This window comes from Empidonax traillii, unplaced genomic scaffold (assembly GCF_003031625.1).
Source record: "Empidonax traillii isolate 1590-97213 ecotype Southwest subspecies unplaced genomic scaffold, ASM303162v1 scaffold632:size372483, whole genome shotgun sequence".
NCBI classification, from domain to species: Eukaryota; Metazoa; Chordata; class Aves; order Passeriformes; family Tyrannidae; genus Empidonax; species Empidonax traillii.
In genome coordinates, this window is record NW_020955825.1 from 121,137 (window position 1) to 136,845 (window position 15,709).

Sequence of the window (15,709 nt, forward strand, 5' to 3'; positions counted from 1 at the left end):
AAAGCACATGCATGCATGAAAAAGCAAATACAATTACAAATATCAAATAATACGAAAGTGCTTTTGAAGATGCGGGGGAAATTTTATTTGGAAGAGCATACTTAGAATCCTGCTCACACTGATCTAAAACCCTGAAAAAGGGCTAAAAAACTGGTAGAAACCAGTAGTATTAGCACCACCCCACTGCACTCGTGCTTTAATCCTGCAAACATGTCTGGAGAAAGTAGCCACAGGCATCTTTTCTCATATGCAACATCGTAAAGATCTAGTTATTGGATGCTTGAATGTTTAAAGTGGGTTGAGGATTATACTATTATAAAAGCAAGTCTCTAACTGAAATCTTAGTTAGCAGTACAACATCACAAATTTCTTTCCAAAAGGAATTAACTATCTTGAGATAATGCACAGCTCTAATGCTGTATGTAATTTTTTTGAGATAGAGCACTTAACAATATTAGCAACTTATACTCAAGTGTGATTAGAAATCATATTTCTTATCAGAGGTTAACAGGAGATTTAATCCATTGAGCAATACTTGTCATTAGTACACAAATAGATGGGTGGAAATGCAGAGAGTTATTAACATTTGAGAAATTAGGAAACCTTATAATCAAAATATTATTTTACAAATTGATTTAAATACAGAAGAGGAATATGTTCAGGCAGGTCTTCTATTTCAGACATTCTATTTCCCTTTGAAACAAGAAAAAGAAGAAGCAAAAGAAGACAACAGACATGTCAATGGCTGAATGGGTGGGTCGGTCTTCCTGTGAAATGAATCATACTTTTCATTCAGTTTTATGAAAGTCTTGCTTCAAGCGTGCCTGTAATTACTATTTGCTGGGATGGCACACCAGTCTGCCATGCAGTCCAGTTTACAAGGATTTGCTTTCTGAAGGTGCAAATCTCTTTTGAAACACAAATTGCAAAGTGAGCCCCTTTCTCAGCAGGCACACAAGGGCTGGGAGAGCTGATAAAGAAATTTTAGTATAGGATGGTCGGGAAGGTTCTTATATTAGAACCAATTATATTTTTATGTTATAATAGTCCAACTTGCCAATTGAAAATGTACAATAATATGACTATAGACTGATTTAACTATCTAAATCCTATGGCCAAAGTTAGCTCTGCCTCAGAAGCTGATACTACAAGGACACTCAAACTAACCCAGATTAGGGCCTGTGTTAGTTTTGATGTTTTATGTAACTTTCTATTGATGCCTTGCTTGAGGACCTGATATGTAAAATTAAAAGAGATTCTTTTATAAGTGATTCCAGCAAAGGTGCCAAGCCACTGTGTTAGCAGAGAGAGCACCAAGTTATCTGGTCTTGTATAGTGCTCCAGGAAAGTCAGCTAAGTAACAAAGGGATCTACAACTATCACTGATCTTGTAACTGCTAAAGATTCCCACAGCGTTGACCTGTTGGTGCAAGTCCAAAGGAGGCCACAAAGATGCTCAAAGGGCTGGAGACCTCTGCTGTGGATACAGGCTGAGACTTGAGGATCTTCAGCCTGGAGAAGAGAAGGCTCCAAGGTGACCACGTAGCATCTTCCAGTACTTAAAGGGGTTACAGGAGCTGGAGAGGACCTTTTTACAAGGGCATGGAGTGACAGGACAAGGGCAAATGGCTTTAAACTGCAGGAGGGTAGGTTTAGATTAGACCTTATGAAGAAATTCTTTACCATGAGGATGATGAGTCACTGGAACAGGTTGTCCAGAGAAGTAGTGGATGATCCTTTTCAAGTGTTCAAGACCAGGCTGGATGTAGCTTTGAGCAGATGGTCTCATGGAAGGTGACCCTGTCCATGGCACGGGGTTGGAACTAGATGATCTTTAAGGTTCCTTCCAATTCAAACTATTTTATAATTCTGTGATTCCATTATGCTCCCCCTTTCACATACCTCAGCAATGAGATGAACATAGAAAGGGCCGAAGTACAATTTTTAGGCCAGAATGTACTGTTCAGATTTGCACAATAGCCTATGAAATGAGGGATTAGAAAGCAAAAAATATTTAAGCTCTCTAGAATCTGACACCAAATATGAATTAGAGAAACCATATCATCTGCCACCAATAATACCGAGGGGTTATTCTGGAACTTGGTGATGACAAGAAGTCAGGGATGCCTTTCCAGTGATGGCCCCTGACCTCTAAGAAAGTCACAGAATCATCTGTTTTGCTTCATAAAACTGGGAGTTTAATGAGCGAATACTGGGTTTACACCACTATTCAACAAGCAAATATGGAATATAAACTCATGAGAGTCAGAAGATAAAGTGTATAAATAGAAAACTTATAGAAGAAAGACCAGCAGCTTGAAACTTGTCTAACACACTATTTACAAACTGATTTTTAGGCAACAAAAATGTCTTTATTCTCTGGGTGCTCATTATGCAGAATTTCTTTCACTTGGGCCTCCATGTTTCTAAGAAATCAGGACACCTACTCCCATGTCTACACACTGGGTCGTTTATGTCAGTAAATGTCATTACGGTGAGTTGGCATCTCTTCTAAGAAATGGTATTGCTGGTTACCTCATGCTTTGAATGAAACCTTATGATAAAACTGGCCCTCAGATTAGAACATTAATTATCTACAAGTTCAGAAGTATTAATCCATACATTATTTTCCTGTCTTCATAAAAAATGATCCAACAAAAGTAATTCTTTATCTACATATGAATGCAATTATTTACACAGCCTCCTTCTGCAAACTTGTGTGACTGAAAATAAAACAAAATCTTTAAAAGTAAAAAGTTACAGTTAACTAAGTATTTTTGCAGTACAAGAGCATATTAACACAAACTACTGATCTCAGATGAATCAAAATCATTCCTGAAATTCAAGGGAAAACTGCAAAGAAAGTTAAGTATTCCTTCCGTATTTCTAAAAGCCCAGTTAAAAATGTTTGAACTTCTTCCTAGCTTTCAAATATTTTTGTTCACAACACGGATTAGCATTGTTTGCTCTTAATGATTTTCTCTCAAAGGATCTGCTCTCTGCATCCTGCCAATGGTTCCTGGCGAAGCACAGCAGGGCCATGGAGCAATCTCCCTGCCATTTGTGGAGGTCGGAAGAGGCCAAACAGAAGTTAAGACTTGATTTTAACAAGTCTCAGTTTCTCTACAGCTCCCTGACTAGGTCCTTCTATTAGTTACCAGCATAAATCATATGAGAGAACTATGTTCTGGGGTGGGCAGAGTAAGAGAATGGGAGGGGAGAAGGATCACTATGTATTTTACCTGGTAGATACATGAAGAAGAATTTTAAGTGCAAGAAAAAAAAGGGCATTAATTTGTCCTGCTCAGATGGTGAAAGGTCACTTTTCTACAATTCCAGTAAATACAAAGACCCTCTAATACTCTCTGCGTCTCTAAACTCTCTGCCCTTCTAAAACTGTACAAGTAATATGTGACTTTATAAGAATTTCTGGACCTCCATTAGAATTTTCAGGAATGATGCTTCATCTGAATTAATTAAACCTCACACTATCACTGTAAATTAACTCCCTTAAATCCAGCAAATGTGATGCAAGTCTGTTCTGAGATTAAATTAGGCCAAGACACACAGTAAGAATTACAAAGATTAGCAAAACTGTGTTGTGATGAATTAAAGAATATTCAGTATCACATATCTGGCAATGAAAGGGACACCATCATGTACTGGGTTTGACACTTGGCATCTCCACACAAAACTGGGCATGTTAAATGCTTAGCAAGAATTTAAAAAAAATTAAAATTTGCTCATATCTTAATGAATTATTACTTAGGAAGTTAACATTTTTAAGGATTTCCTCATAGGAAGGAGCTGAGGTGTACGAGGTTCCACTTCAAAGACTATTAAAAAATTATATTTCTGCAGGACTAAGGAAAGATGCTTTTATGTACAGTAGGATCTGTGATCCCTCCTAAGGATCCTGGCTAGAACCAATTTTATTCAACATTTTCACTAATGTCCCAGAGAAATGAGAAGGTGGTGACATCTCCAAGTGTGAGGATGCTGCTAAACTCTTTGCAGTAGCCAAGTGCTGTCCTGGTAATGAGGAACTACATTAACACTTTACAGAAGTAAGCGGTAAAAAATCTGGCAGAAGTGCTTCAATGGAGACAAATGTAAAGTGATTAATCTAGGGAAAAACAATCTAAACTATGCCTACAAGTCAAGGAAGCCAAGAAGCTGATGGGCATCACTGGGAGTGGCGCTGGGAATGTGGCACTGAGCACCTTCCTGCCTGTACATCAAGTGCTGGTGCCCCCCATTTAGGGTACTACCTGCAGTTCTCGTTGTTGCAACTCAAGGAGAAAGTGGAGTTACAAAATATACAGAAAAGGGCAACTAGAATGATCAAAGAGAGGGACAAAGTGCTTTACATGAAGAGACTAAAAATGCTGAAACTTGTAGCCAAGAACTGACTCTGTAGAGACCATGAGTGAATGAAAACAGGAAACGAGGCATAAGAGAAGAAAGGAAAAGGCAGGTAGACTTGGGTAACAAGTAAGTGAAGTGGCAGGAATGTACGAAGCAGAGGAACTGGGCAAGAATTAGGATGATAGGATGAAAAATATAGTAGCAGTTGGGCTGCAGGACAAGAGGTGGGAGTGATAGGCACAAGCAGGGACTGGGCTGAAGTATGTCACGAAAATCTGGAAGGGGTAGCAGGAAGAAATATCCAAGGCTGCAACAGGAAATTTTCTACAAATACAACATTTTTTTTCCTTGAGTCTGAAATGAAACTTGAAATTCCAGAACCTCAGCACTGGGAAAAATCTCTCATTAGTTGCTGGTCAGAAAACAGAACCACAAACTGTTGCTTCTACTGGTATTTCTTTGTCTTAGTGGCAGGGAACACCATATACCCAGATGTGGTGGTTTTAATCTAGGCCTTCCCTGGTGATCAGTTTGTAACCAAGGAAGAGGCAGTGTTCCCAGTATTCCATACGATTTTTACGTAAATCGTGGTATAAATAAAAAGGGAAGAGTGGCCTTCGTTCTTCTTCTCTTCCGCCGGAGTTCAGAAACAGTAAGTCCCTGCATTGGTCTCACTTATCTAAGGCTGAGGCCTGCAGCATCCACTAACCTGCCACGTGGAAGCTTGGAGAGTGCTGGCCATGTCTGCCAATCCTGCTTTCTAAGGGACGTGGTGAGATTTGTTTTACTAGTTATTTTACTAGTTCTCGGGTTTGATTGCGCATATCTATCCGGTGTCCCTTTTTGTTTCCTTTTGTCCCTTTTTTCCCCTTTCCCTATCCCTTCTGAGGGTGTTTGGATTCCCGTTTGCTGTGTACGTAGCATCTTAACTGTAATACACATAAAATATATTTTTTATATAACTAGCTTGATTTTCGGGTTCTTTAATTTGCATAGTTTTTTTCCTTTGCCCTGCGGGAAGTAGAAAGGGGGGAAGAAAGGAGCTGCTACTGGGGGGTTGGGCATTTGGCAGGGAGCCAAGTCCGAACCATCACACCAGATGTTCCAAATCAAGCGATAACATGCAGGCTCATTATAATTTTATCTTTTCAATATTTTCTGTATGGTTCTGTATGAGTTAAATTGTCTGTAGTAACACACTGAAAGGAAATTCAGCAGTTCTTGACCCCCCTCAACGCCCAGGTGGGTTTGCAGGTATCATCTCAAGAGGTGAGAAGAGCCATTTGCACCATTCTGCTTTATTGCTTAGAATGGAATACAATTATTCAGACATTTCTGACATTTCTTTTAACACACACATACCACCCCCACACCCCTCTCCCCCATGAAAACAAGACAAATTTGCTAGTTTTCACTCTGAGTCAGAATAAAAAGTTCAGATTTTTTTCCTCAACCAATTCTAATACTAATATATCTGATATGAGATCAAAACCAATAAAAATCCCACAACCCCCAACAAAACAACGCAACCACCACCAAATAAAAAGCAATTCCTGTTCTTGTATTTTTTAAGTGCTAAAATTTTTCTCTTCCAAGTCTTGTATGAGTTTTGTCTTGTTCTGGCATGACAATACATATGAAGTGGGGTAGTGGGCTAGCAGAAGGTTGGTAGGTGGAAAAGAAGGGAGGAGTAAGGCATAACAATGAGCCATATTTCTGAAGTTTTATAAGGCTATTTCTGTGACATTTCAATGAATCATTTTCCAACATCAATAAAACTTACAAAATACTCAAGCCTGTTTATTAGCCATTGCAATAATGGATAATAAACTAACAAGGGCTTCCTTACATCCCTAAGAGGGAGTTGACTAACTCCACATATGCTACTCAGTATACGGTCTTCATGGAAATACAATAGCTTTTGTTCCATTTAAAAAAAAAATCAAATATCAAGACTTTAAAAAAAAATCTTTTTGAAAATATCTCATTTTCCCAGTTGAAATACTCATACCATTTGTGGTGAGCACTCCTCAACCCCTGTAGAAAAGTGGGAAGCTCTGTATAATCCTGATAAGATCGGTTTTACAAAAGAGTATGTCTAAACACTGCTTACATGAAAGATTTCAGTTTACAGGAAAGAAAGGGAAATCCCTGCTGAAGGAATTGCACAAGATGTACCAATTACAAGGTAAAACGTTATGACACAAGGATATGTTTTTATTTTGGTTTCTGATGACCATATGAACCGCAGAGACAAGACTTCAGCAGGCTGCACTCTGTGCATGTAACTGGCGTCAGGAGGCAATAAACTCTCTACAGCCAACCTTATACAGACAGGTAATTTTAGCATTCACATGAAAAAAAATGGGTATTGAAAAAGACAAGGAACACTTGCAAATATAAAATACAAACCGCCAGGCAGAATATTACAGAATCACTCACTTTTTTTTTTTTTTTTCTCATGAGAAAACCAGAAAACGTATTTTTGCTGATGAAGGCTGTGGCAAATCTAGTTCTATGAACTGCTTATACCCTTTAATAAAAAATATTCCCAAATAGAAAATAACGCTTTACTATAACATATATGGCTGATAATTATACTGAAAGCAAAATCAAAAAACCATGGAAATTAAAAATGTCAAGCTATGTAAAAATATTTGTGGTTTCTCTACTGACTTAAAATGTACCCTTTTGACTGCATGTCTAAGTAAAAAATGTCCTTATTCAAGATATTATCAAACTAAAAATCTTCTAAGTTGATTATCCACATACAAATATAATTCCATTCATATTTGTTCATATCTGTAGTTTTGACTTGAATAACAAAATATTTCATAACAGCAAGTGTGATTAAATACTTCCACCTTGAAGTGCTGGAATTGTGCAATACTCTTCTGAAACATCTTGCTAGAATACTCCTTGACACTACTTGTGTCATGTCCTTTCTTCTAAAACCATGCAATTAAAAAAGCATTTATCTAAATCTGCTGCCAGTCTTTAATTCCCCTATAAGTTCACTTAGAAAGACATTATCTACCCCAAGCAGCCAACATAAACTAATTTCTGTATATATTTCTTCCCAAATTAATATTCATTATACTGTCTATATTTTGTGTTACATTTTTATAAGTCTTGAAATCTAAAGAAGAGAGTAGAAGATGTCATATCAATAATATTTGTTAACAGGATAACTTCCTAAAGTATGAAATTTCTTTGTTAACAATATTTCTACATATCACAGAACTCTCAGGCAGCAGGAGAAATACATTCAGTTGCTACAAAGAGAACTACAAACTCAATTAACTTCTTCCTGTGACTCTAATGACTACTCATCTAAAATTCAGTGATGTAAAACATCAAATAAATCTTAATAATAGCTGCACTGTGTTCACTACATGAGAGTCCTCCAGTGCTCCGTTCCCATTACCGTCCAAATATTTCACAATCATTTTGAACAGATGAATGGGAAGAGCTATCTAATTTTGACAAGGCTCTCATCTCCTATGAGGATAGCTTAACATCTATTTAATAGTTTTGATGTATAAATGCCTTAAACATAACTTCATGCATCAGTTTTTTCACAACTATCCTCTCAGGTTTTGTTTTGGTTTGGCTTTTTTCCTATCAAAAGCTTCTACGTAAGCTTATTTTCTTTTATTAAGTCAATAATTTAACTTTTAGCCTTATTTTCTGCCTTATTTTAGCTTATTCCTCTTATGTTAGCTTTATTTTACATTTCTTATTTATCTTTTTGGAGAAAATATATTTGTGTTGCTCTTTTGTAATGAACTTGTATTTTTTATCTCTTTATTTCCTGCACTGACTTTCTAAAAAAAATAAAACACGATTACATTAGACTACTTTAACACTATGAAAAAGAAACCCACTGATTTTGCCATTTTATTTTCAGAATCTAAATTTGGGAATTTAGTATTTCTCCATAAATTTTCCAGGAAGTTATGAAAAGAAGGGAAACTAACAAATCTGAATTTGACTATTGTACTTGAAGCTAAATTAAGTTTTTATCTTTGTTTTACAAATTTTGAATCAGTTTACTTGCCTCTTCTGAAGCATCACAGCACATGAATATTTTTAAAGCATCACTCTCTCCTGAAGATAACCTGTCACGTGCATTATGAAATAGTCCTTTAATAATACAATTTCATACTTAAAAAAAAATACAACATGAGGTCTGTGTTACTGACAGCACAAGAGAGCTGCAGAGCAATAAATAGATCAGTCTTTAACATTTGATTCTGTCATTGTGACTCAGTGTGTGGTTCAATGTCTCATTCACCAGAGCCATCAAAACCAGAATTACAGAAAGACCCATTTCCTCCTGGGCTTTTCCATGCCATTAGCCTGTATTCCTGACACTGCTCTGAATGGTGACCTTCAGAAAATCACTTTCCCTTCCAGTGTCTGAATTTCCTCATTTGAGATACCTTTGCTGGTAAAACATGTCAAGGACTAGTGATTAAAAACAAGGTATATATGCAGTAGTAATTAAATAAAAGCCAGTTATCTTGTACTTGAGGTGCACAGGCCTGTAAAGCCATGAGCACACCCACCAGCCTGGGCACAACAGTATCCATGACAATGACTACTGGTTTTGTTATTGCATGACTATCAAAGAAGTTATTTTCTGTACAGATGATGACAAATACTAGATTAGAATGAGAATATTCAACATGAGGTCAAGGACAATAAAAGCAATGCAATCCTGAAAGTTCATTCATCCTCTGCTATGTGCTCTCAGTGAACCTACTGACAGGAAACTAATTTTATGATTTTTTTTTTTTGCCCCCAGTTTCCAGCTTTCAAAGAAACTCAAAAATATATTCAGTATATTTAATGGGGTTTTATGTACAACCTAAAGAAAAAAACACAAATAGTAGGACTGAAAAACTAAGTAATGGGGTTTACTGCTGGTTCTCATTCTAAAAAGCCCACCAGTGCAGAGAATCTCACAGTGGGAACAGCGATAGACAAAGGTGCAAGAGAGAACAGAGGAGCAGTAAATTGCGTTGCTGCCACCCAGGGAAGATCTTATAGATGCCCTCCACTACACCCTTACAAAGGATGATCTTTCTGCATTAAAATATAATCTGTAGTGCTAATACTTTCTGAACAGTAAAATTACAAAATTGCTGCTAGAAAAAGAGATTGCTTGATATTTAAGCATATCAATGAGAGATCATATTACAAAAGACTCAGAAAGGATGTGAAACCTCACTTCCAAGTACTTATGAAATAAAGCAAGCTTAATGAAACTTCTGCTGAAAATGAGTAAATAGCACATGATTACATTTTGCTTCTCTATTTTAATATAAACTCTCCAATCTAATAAGTTGACTTCAATTGAGAAATTATTTCTGTGACACTTAGTGTTCTGCCTTACAATTTCTTACACAACACTTTTGTTTGGTTAATTTAGATTTGGAGCTTCCATCAACCATTTTCCACCTTGTTTTCAGAATATGACTTAAAATAGGACTCCATGTGTGATAACAATGAAAAAAAAAAACAAACCCACAACCCAAACAAAAACTAGGAAAGGCTGTCAAGATTTCTCACAAGAAGTGTCTCAAAGCAGGCATCAGTCTTGTTGCAAAGGAATAGGTTGGGAGTCAGAAGATCTGGGCATTATCAAATGTAATCTTTGGGATATTGCTTTACAGAAATTAGGAAGAGAACTAAATTTCTCACTGTCTGTTCTGCATCTAGGCTATAATTTATTCTGAGCAGGGATTATTTCTTACTATGTGTATGTGCAGCATCCAGTCTGATGGGATACGTATCTTAATTGAGATGAATAGAATTTATTCCTGTGAAAATCAGGAATGCATACATCCATAAATATGAATAGTGCAGCTATGGGAACAGATTGGTGGGTGGGGAAGAACTTGAAAACATATGCAATAGGAGCAGCAAAGCAATCACTCAAGAAAACCCTCCAAACAATACTGAAGATCTGCCTAATAACTATGCTGACAGCAAAATACAGGTAGAGGGCCTTAGTTTCTACAGATTGGAAATACAAAGAAGCACACAAACAGTGCAGTACTCAGTGCTATTGACATTGCTCACAGCATTTCCACAGCACAAAGGCACGTGGTATTTGCAGATTTCACAGCAGAAATCAAGAAATTGTTTTCCCTGGCTTTTAATGTATAAGTTACATCCATTTTTAAAAAGTACAACATTGTGTTTCTCTCTGTTACCCTCCAACAGGTCTCTTATTGCTGCAAACATCTACAAATGTCAGTTAAAGGTTCATTTATTTCCTTGCTGATTTCCTGTAAAACCTGTGACTCAGCATGTCATCTGAACCTGTTACTCTGTGTACTGAGAGGACATCGAGCACTTTTGCAACCAGCTCCAGCTGCACACTTTCCACCTCCTTTCTCTGTGAGCAATGTAGAAGTCATCACTGAACTTGGGCTGATCATTACCCTGTGACTAAATTCAGCCCTGCATGTGTGAATGCACGCACATGCACTTTGCTACTTGTGCTGGAACTGTTGGTCATCTTTATTCACTGCAGATACAAGTGCTTTTTCTCTAATCACTACAGAAGAATGCTCTTTTTTTTTCTCACAGTAGTTCTAATGTTCACTGCAGTCCTGAGTAACTCCCTTGCATCACTGTCCTCCAATAATCTTTTTAAATGAGATCTACTTTTAGAAATGTTGCTATCTTTTCAAATGCAACCCAGAATGATTCAGGTGTTAATTTTTGAGTATTTACTAGAATAATTTGTAAGACTCTCCTTTTCACATATTTATGATGAATTCCTTCAGTCTGAACGCTACTTAGTGTCATAGACTTATGTCCTTAAATGAACCTTTCTCACACAACTTCTTCCTATTTGGTCTTTGAATTTCTTAAAAGGTTTGGCTTCTGGATTTTCAGAATATCTTTTGTTTCCTAATGTAACTACACTGGTTTCTGGAAGCTACTTACAAAGTTTTTTGGGTTTATTTGATAAAGCATTCAAAACACACTTTGATTTTTGTTTTTAATATTCAATTACCCTAAGGTTCTGCATTTAGAATGAAGAGTGTGCTTCACTCTGCAGGCTTAAACAGAACCTACTTGAATACTGTAGAGCATATCTCTATCCAAAATAAGAAATAAATTGTGCTGTCTAATTTGTTTTCTTGTAATGATTTATCACTTTACAGGCCTCTCTTCTGTCATTTCCTGTCTAGATTTCTTCATAAGGGAAAGTACTTCTTTGCTTTTAATAGTTTTTCCTGCCTCTGTCTGAACTCTAACTGCCTTTTCTTTGAAGATAAGATCCCTGCAGATTAATACAGCCTTCATAGTGAGGATATATAATTTGTATATAATCTCTCATCTTTCTCTATTCATTTTTAATATGATCCTTTCCCTCTTTCTGTACTGTGATGAGCCTGATTTTGGGGACCCAGAAAAGAAAGCACTCATTGTCTTGGGCCCTTCTTGTCCCTTTGTTAGCAACAAAACATCTTTCTGGACTGGTTTAGGCTGAAATTATTTCTGCTTCGAAGCAGCTTGGGAGAAAAAGCCTGTGATCAAGACAGTTTTATACAAGGAACCCAGTGTGCTGCTGGGATCAGTGCTTGCAAAGGTCAGAGCTCTCCTCCACAGAGTTATTCTAAAGGACACAAGTGCACAATAACAAAACCATCTGACTGTAACTTGACCTCATGAGCTGATTATGCTTTGAAGTGTACTTAATACTGACTTAAGTAAGACAATGTCTTGCAGAAAAGAACTTAATTTTTCTCTCTGTGATGCCGTGATTTTCTGTACCAAGTCTGCTGGAAGAGGAGACTGCTGGCTGCCAAGCAGAACTCCCTCGTTCCACTCCTTGGGCTTGTGCCAGGCTGTGGGATCCAGCTGACCCTTCCCAGCCATTCCGTGGGCAGACAGGAGGATTAGAGTTTAATCACACCTATGCAGACTTGAAGTTCTCTTTTTTGTAGGCATTACTCCTAACCTTACCTGTGTAGCTTGAACTGATCGATGGTAATGTTTATTACAGTTCACACAGTTTTTCTACTGTGGCCTAAATGATTTATTTTTTCTTAAATTTACTGAATAAAATAAGTTATTGTGTTACGACCTTTTTTCTGAATGGACTCCCTAAGTCACCTCAAATTGACTCTCTTTAACGACAAAATGTGTTACTCACCTCTGTTTTTTATTTTATCCTCTCCTGGTCCATATTTAGTTGCTTTTTGAAATAAAAGGCCTCTGGTGTGGCATAGAAAGGGACTTAATTTTTCCAAATCTGGTAAAGACTTATTAACCTCAACAATTTCAGATTTTGTACCATGGGTCAGGAGACCAGACTAATTCTGTAGTTCAATAGTACTCTATTGAAATTATTCTCATGCTTAGAAAATTCAACAATGTTAACTTGTTCACCACCTGAACAGAAATACCTCTAAGGCTTTCTGAAAGCTTTATGGGTTCTGGCACTCTAATTCTGAAAATTACGTCTCTGCTCATTAGGGATAAGTTTCATTTGCACAGCTTTACTCCTGGCACTTTACTAAGGCTCCTTGAGGCCAGAGATACTGTGCAGCAAGTACTCTCCAGGTACATGTTCTGATTTAAGGTGTGCATAGAGGCAGACTGACAGAGGAAATAAGGAAAGATAATGGTTGAGAAAGGATGATTTGAAAAAAGAGAAATGGATTTGGATGCTGTTCTGACACACTCTGAAAGCTCCTGTACAAATCACCTCAACTTACCTCCACGAAGACAAAGACATGCCTAACTTCCACTGAAACCCTTGACAGTTAAGGCCTCCAAAATACTTTTTTTTTAAATATGTCTTGTTTTTCTGGGTCTCCAGTATCCATCCACAAAATAGATACTACTGTAAAACAGCATTTCTTCCAAAGCAGCTCACGTATTCCCATTAGTATCCACAGTAAAGAATAATTTAAAGGCAGTACTGGCTGTGTGGGATAACTCAAATGGAGAGGAGGAAAAGAGTCCTAGAGAAATACATTTCAGTCCCAAAGCTGTAACTGTCTTTAAAATAAACAGTCCCAGTGTCTCAGCAGTCACAGTTTCCCTGACACACGCTGCTGTACTAGGAAGATTCCAGAAGAGCAAAAAACCTTAGGGACTCTATTAGGATGGAAAAAAAAAAAGATAACCAGCCAGGGTATAACAACCTACCCTTCCTTTCAAAAAATTAATAGAAAGGAGAAACATTTCTACAGTTGAAACAGAATCAAAGATTTTCTGCCAAAATATTGCTGTCATTAAGTTTTATGCATTTGATTTATTGCTGCTTCCTGCTGCTCCTATTTAAACTCTCCTTTCCAGCAGGCATGTAATCAAAATCATATTAAGTGTTCCAACAGCTTGCTTGTCATGGCTATTTATAGTAAATAATTACTGATAGAAACTTTAAGAGAAAAATAAAGTCATGACAATTATTTGGAAAATACTGATCAAATTCAGTTGGATCAACACTTCACTACAGGATCCAAAGTTCCAGGGAGATTTGAGTCACATTTTGTTTATTTTTGGCACCTATTTCACATTGCCTCACTATGAATCTACAGTGCAGTTGCATCCTGGTGTGTCACAGAGATGTGAAGCTAAGAAAGACATTTTTAGTGCATCAAGTTCTCTCATTAGGTATGAAAAAAGTTTTCTCTTTATGAACCCTCACCTTGGTGAGCGCAGTTGTCATTTGCTCAACTTATTTACGATCTATTCTAATAAACAGTGTAAAATGGGTCTTAGGTTTGATAAAAGTTTTAAAAAAAACTTTCATACTTTGAAATTCCAAGAGTATGGGAATTCCGTGTCCTGCTCAAAAATAAAATGTGCATGTTAAAAAGTTCAGTAACGTACAATGGAAATCACTGTGTACAGTGTTCAATTGTCTGCTGAACAGATGGAGCTTTAAGGCTGCAAGACTGCAGATTGAAGAGCACCCAAGCAATTTCTCAAAGAAGATTAATACAGCAAGCCTGTGACAGTGTCAAACCCCTTATTTTTGGCCTTTTCAGGCCTCTTGTTTCATGATCAAATTCTCAACTGAATTTTTTCATACTAACTGTCTCAATACACTAAAATTGTAATCAAGCTGATGATTTAAGGAGACAACACAAGAGCCTGCCAAAGTGACAGGCAGCATGAATACATGTGCCCACAGATGAAGCTAATGAAGGTTTCATGCATTAGATACCCCAATGTGAAGGTGATGGATACCAGCATGAAGAGCTCAAGGGAAACAGGCTGACAGAAATCCACTTCATCAAACAGAGATGGTGCAACTCTACGGATAACCTGTTCCTCTGGTAACAGTTAGTATAAAGAATTCAAACCCAAGTCATATCTGTAAAGGTGCCTGCAGACTGGTGAGCAGCTGTGTTGGTGAATCAATGAATGACAGGCAACAGGAAAGTCCATCTGTGAGCGCTGATGCATAAAGTATATGCTGCTATTCTGATACAAGCCAAATAAACCACACACAGTAAAAACTGGGCAGTGGGAAAAAATACACCCTAAAAATCCACCACAGAAGATTTTCTGTGAATAGGGCAAGGTCTTAAAAGATTCTGAGATATTTAGCTTGGCTTTGTTACTTGTGAACACATAGCCTGGATAAACAAAGAATAAACTTCCCTCTATCAATGACCTTCACTCAGTAGCAGCACTTTAGTTTTTCCAGGGTTGAAAATACGGCAACTTGAACACAGCCAGCTGGCAATATCCCCCAAGCATTACTTCACGGGAGATGCTGAACTTTCAGGTTCTTCTGAGTAAAGAGAGACACGTCTGTATTTCACCAGCATACTGATGAGCCTCCTTCCTAAATTCTGAAGTGGTGGCTCTACAAAGCATCATAATAAACTATCTGGGAGGCAGAATATCGCCTTAAGGCCTGCTGCATTTCAAAACAGTTGATGATGACATACAGTTCTCTGCCAGCACCTGTTAAGCCTTTCTCAGAAGTGCAGTGAAGAGCAAGAAGAATAGCCTCCAACATATCAGCAATGTCCCTCAGTCACCAAAGCAATAAACCACAATCAAACGTTCTTTTAGCCATTCAGCAGAAATGTGATGAGGCAACCTAGATCTGAGAGTGAAGAAATTAATGCACAGCCAACACATCTAGTACAAAATACACAGGAAAGTCAAACTTGGCCCAGAGACTTTCCAAATGCCACTGATAGGCAAATACAAACTGTTCTTTACTCTTCTTTTTTTTTCCAAATGGAAGAAATCTTGGTATTGCTGAAGTCTAAAGCAAAACTCTCCATTTAACAGTGCCTGTAATTCATCTGCAGGAAATTAACTGTCAGGCTTTCATTTTTCC